Here is a 5,859-nt window from a genome sequence, read left to right on the forward strand (position 1 = left end):
CACTGCTACCCCTGCATCTAAGGATTTGGTGACCTGGTCGTAGAAGGCCACCAGGTTGATCTGACAGGACCTGCCGCTAATGAACCCGTGTTGGTTGCCCCTAAGCATGATCTCCCCTGCTGGCCCCTCGTAGACATGTGCCAGGATAATTCTCTCAAAAGCTTGCCCAGGATTGAGGTAAAACTAACTGGCCTGTAGTTCCCCGGGTCCTCCTTTCTCCCTTTTTTGAAAATGGGAACCATATTGGCCCTCTTCCAGTCCTCTGGCACCACACCAGAGCACCTCATACAGCCGTGCCAAGGGTCCCGCAATGACGTCAGCTAATTCCTTCAGCACTCTGGGGTGGAGATCATCCAGACCAGCTGATTTGAATACATCCAGTCCCTCCATACGTTCCCTAACTAGTTCCTCACTAACCCTTGGCCTAGGTGCGCCTCCCCTGGGGTCTGAGGGGGGTCCAGAGGGGGGGTGGCTGTTCCGGTCCCTGCTTAGGAAAATGGAGGCAAAGAAGTCGTTAAATATATTAGGTTTGTCATCTGGTGTGACGACCAAGTTTCCTAGCGTGTCCTGCAGGGGCCCCACATTACCCAGTACCTTCTTTTTGCCCCCTGTGTATTTAAAAAAGGACTTCTTGTTGTCTTTGATCTAGGAAGCTAGTTCCATCTCCACCTTGGCCTTCCTGACTGCCTCCCTGCAGCCCCGAGCAACTGCGTTATAGTCTTCCCTGGTTATGGCTCCTCCCTTCCATTAGGTGTATGCCTCCCTTCTACCTAGGAGACACTCCTGGATGCTTTTGGTGAGCCATGGGGGCTTTTGCGCCCTCCTGCCCCCTTTGATCCATGTTGGGATTATCTCCCTTTGGGCTTGGAGGATTGTCTCCTTAAGGAGCAACCACTCTTCTTGGAAGAGTGTAGCCCTCCAGCTAGGTGGCTGGGATGCCTGTACACCTCTTCTTGACTTTTCCCTAGCACTAAGAATTTCCCAGGAATTCATAGCATTGCAACTCCATGGGCACAAGGAGTCAGAAATTTTCTTTTAGTAAGTGAAACTGCAAGCTCTTGCTCTGAACCTGCAGAAAGGTAAACCAGCAAGACAGGGCTGCTGCTACACAGTGGGCACATCTACACATGCACAGTTAATGTGCAGTAACTTAAATTACTGCACAGTAACCCTGACAACTTATACCAACATGGGTGTAAATTTGCTACTTACATGATGCAGGTAGCAAATTTATGCCCGAGTAGTTACTGCGCAGTAAGGCATGTGTAGATGCCTTATTGTACAGTAACCCTGTGTATGTGGACTGATTTGGGATTATCTTTAGTCCCAAGGCAGTCAACACACAGTGTTACTGTGCTGTAATGCCTGCATGTGTTGATGCCAGCATAAAAACCGCTTATTGTGCAGTAAGATACCCAGTGGGGATTCCCTGTGCAGCTGGGGGATGGCCAGGAAATGTCCTGCTTATGGGGCAGCTCCCAGCCAGCCACAGGCTGGGCAGACATTTCCCCAAGGAGCCAGGGACTGGCCAGAAGCTGTCCCACTTATGGGGCAGGTCTCATCCAGCCAGCCCCCAGCCGGGCAAGGAGAATGCCAGATTTACTCCCTGGAATGTATTTACTGCCCAGTGAGTTTACTATTACTATTTAACTATTTCCCTAGTTTACTATAGCTATTTGCTCATATTTACAGGTGGTAGCTAATTGTGCAGTAGATTAGTCTACTGCACAGTAAAGCATCTCGTGTCAACACGCCCAGTGATTTCTTTGAGCGGAGCTGCCCTTTGACCCTTGCAATCCACATTCAGCCTCAACTCAAAAGTTCCCTATAAAAGCCTGGACAAGGCTTGATTTTGCAAGAGCAAATAGATCCCAGTTTTGCATGTTTTTAAATATCTTTGGATTTTACCTTTAACTTCTCAGGCCAGCAAAGAGCAAAAATAGAAACCATAGAACTGAGAACAAAAAGATCCTGTTGTAACTGTAACAAGACAGTCTAATTACAAAGCACACTGTGTGCTTTTTAGCTTACTCGAGTCCCTTTAAAACGCCTGGAGGCCGTTGTGACTGGAGGTAGGATACGGGGCCCCCAGGTTTCTCCAATTCAGCCCTGGTTAGTAGCAACCAGAGATGTTATCTGGAAAGGTACAGCAAGTCAGAGTGTGCTGCAGACAGCAAGACAGGCACAGACACTGAGCTGTGACAGAAGGAGCACTCCATGGGTACTGCCTTGTGCTCAGTCAAGAGGGAAGTGTGAGGAGGATGGAGGATGGGCAGCACCACTCTGCCAAGAAATGCTGTTCCCCCATTTGCTACAGTGTTAATGCCAGGACAAGGTGCAAACAGGAGGAACTGGAAACATTTGTAGCTCTTCCCAAAAGGAAGCCCTGGCTAACAGCTAAAAATCCTAGTCTCAGAATTACTTTATAGATTGGACAGTTCCACTTTCAGAAGCTAGAAGCAAAAAGTTGCATCTAATTTATCCACCAGATGTCTAATACGAAGCTGCTGTCAAAGTCCTGATGTAGACAACCTGTGTCAGGGGACTCTCCGCTTTGCCTGTGTTGATGCATAGTTCTCCTGTACCCTCTGTGTGCACAAGCATGCAGCTCGTGTGCCCCCAGGGGGAAATTCTGCTTTGCTTTACAGTGCACACAGCTCTCCCATTCGTTGCAATGGGCAGCTCCTACACACCTCCATCCTCGTTTATGTGACTGACTCTTTACTTGCTCTGGGGGGAATTGTAACTTGTGCTCAGATCCTTCTGTCTGCTCACAAATCCTGATTCCTTCTGATTACATCAGGAACATAAATCTTCAAAATACTTTTAACCTGAGCAACCACATATCCATATAGAGACCAGCAGGAGTATCTGGCTCTATCAGTAGCCTAATAGTTAAAATAGTTTCCTAGGATATGGGAGACTTGGGATTTAGACCTGCTAAATCTCAAGGGGTTTGACCTCACATCTCCTATGTCACAAGAGAATGTCTTGCTCCTCCCCCCCCCGCCCACCATCCCCCAAGTTATAGGGCAGACATGACTATAAACACAATTGGCCTTGAAGATAAGGCTATTGTATGAGTAAGAGGAGAAGTGTAATGGGCCAGAAGGAGAGTGTTCAAGAGGGGCCCCACTCCATGGCTCTGGTTTGTAGGGTCTGTGTTCTGGCCTTGTTCCCATGGCTCTTTAATGCCAGAAGGAGATCTGGGGTCACTCCACTGTAAATCATGGCACTATTCTGGATTGCATTTCTGTAAAAGAGAGTAGGATTTGGGCCAAAGCAGTTGTATTACCACAAGTGGGAGGGGACTCTGGCCTGCAGTGGACACTGGGTGATCTGCGGACAAAGGGATCCCAATTCTGAGTGTGTGTCCCCTGCCCTCCTGTGTAACGTGGGTGTGTGTGGTGAGCCATGTCACAGGCAAAGTTTGAACCAGGAGACATTTGACAAGGAAGATAGCTAGCCAATGCTCTGTACATGTAAATAGGATCAAGCTGTGTCCACGCCTGACACCAAACTGCACATGACTGTTTAGCAAGTGCTATGTTTAGCCAAGGGTGTGAACTGCGCTGGCTGTCAAACCTCCAGGAGGAACAGCCAGCAGCCGGGGAGTCCGAAGGTCTTGTGCAAGAGGTTGCCCACTGAGCTGGCTGGAGCTCACTCTTCACCTGTCAGTGTCAAAGTGCAATGCTGAGGTGTGTTCTGCTGGCTCTCGTGGCCAAAATTGATTGTCAGTCCCACTTCTGATACCGGACTGACTGTATTTGCCTGTGATTTGGCTTAGGGTATCTACCCCTGAAGGTTTGCACTCAACTGTGAGTTACACACTTAAGTATCATTTAAATCAGTCGCATCCTTGCTTTGTGTGTGACACAGGATTGGCTCTGGCACCTGCAACCCCATATACCTTGTGACCTGACTTTAATTGATGCTGAACCTTTTGGGCACAATCCTTTCCCAGTGAAGTGTGTAACAAATGCCTGTTGATTTCAGTGGGCATAGGGTCAGGCCCTAATGCTATGTAAACCATCTTTTTTAAATTCTTGACCACTACTGGTCACACAGGGAGTCTATATCAGAGAAGGAAACTGAACCCAGAATATTGTCTCCTACCCTGAGAACACACCGAGCAGATGAGCTACCTGCAAGTGACAAAACGCTGGCTGATGTGCCTGGGGTAAAGCAGCCAAACTTTGTTTTCAGAATGACTGAAGCGGTGCAGTCTACAGAGCTGGGACAGATGGCCTGGTCCCAACACTCCCTGAATAAATGGTTCTCAGTTTGTTTATCCTGTCCGGTCAATTGAGAAATAACCTTACTAGTGGTTGGTCACACCGCCCACTATGCATACCCACCAAGTGAGTCAGGGGTGAGGGGCGCTAGAATATTTTTTCAAGTGGAAGTGTAGGGTAAAAGGGAATGATGATAGGATTATAAATCAGTGGCCCAGACCCTGATCTCCAGGGGTAGGGTCCCATTGGAAGCATCAGTGATCTTTTGAGCAGGCTCCAGACTGGCTTTATGCTCTTTAATGTGAAGCCCAAACACATGTGAATGCCACTTACCTCCCCCTCCGCCCCTCCCCTGCACACACCCTGTGCCTGGAAGACAGACAGCCCCTGGGAATGGAACATTTTCTCCCCGACTTCATTATCTCTTTTGCTGTTTTTAGTACAGTGTGTGGGTATTTTTCAGGCTCTGCATTTCAGCACATTCTTAGAATAGGACAGGAGATAAGATAACAGCCTCAGACCACTGGGGAAGTGAGAACCCAGACTGGCTGTATGCATGTTAGTGTCTCCTTTGCTATCAAACAGGGCCACATTAATTAGCACTTATAAGAAATCAAAGTAAACAAGGAATTGGCTTCTTTATAAACAGATATGTGTGCAGCAGTCCAGAATGGCAAAGCAGGGCTGTCCAGGAGCGGGGGGGCAATTTGCCCCGGGCCCTTCAAAGCAAGGGCCCCATGCCTCAGCTCCTGTGTGTACCGCCAGCCCTTGCCCTGTGACAACACTCACTGGAGTTCGTGGTATTTTGTTTTCATAAAAAAGAGGAAATTGGTGTATTAAAGTGTAAGATGACACTGAATCACTCTCAATATATAATTGTGACATTATGGGACCCATCCCCGACCATGAATTAAATATTATACAGAGTTATGTGTGAATGCTAATTTGAGGCTTAAGTGATTGTTGCGTTGATGTCCAAGGGGGAGGTCTAGGCCAAGCACGGTAAGGTAACATCTTTCATTACGTCTGGGCAGCAATAGAGACAAGATTGATCAGGCAGGCTTATGATTGGCTTAGCCTAGGGCTGAGGCCAAGTAGCCCTAGTTACAGAGTCTGTTGCGAGGAGAGAAGGAACAGGAAGGGTTTAAGGAGAGATCGGTGGCAGAGCCGGCCTGCTGTCACAGAAAGACCTCCAGCGGAAAGAGTTCAAGTCGTGACTGTGAGCCCTTAAGGGCCAAAGTCAGAAATGAATTTACAAGAATATAATAATTACAATGACATATATTGTTTTCTTTGTATTTGCCAAGGAAAATAACAACATTAGACATAACACATATTCAGGTTCCCATATCTCCTCACTTCAAAAAGTACTTAAATGCAAAGGGTGCATATAACTCCTGGGGGGGAAATATTAAAGTCCTTCTTGATTGAAGAAGCCTGTGCTCCAAATTGCAAATCTTGCTTTCAGTATTGCCAAGATGACTTCTGGTCTTTCAAACAGCAGCTGTTGCTTACTAAGGCCCATAAGAGTATAAACAGTCTCACAATGCCCTCAGTCAAGGGGTTAAAGGCTAAATATACATGATTATTCTCCAGCAACAGCACAAAGACAGTTTTCCTTCCT

Source organism: Crocodylus porosus, unplaced genomic scaffold (assembly GCF_001723895.1).
Source record: "Crocodylus porosus isolate Cpor-Errol unplaced genomic scaffold, CroPor_comp1, whole genome shotgun sequence".
Classification (NCBI taxonomy): Eukaryota; Metazoa; Chordata; order Crocodylia; family Crocodylidae; genus Crocodylus; species Crocodylus porosus.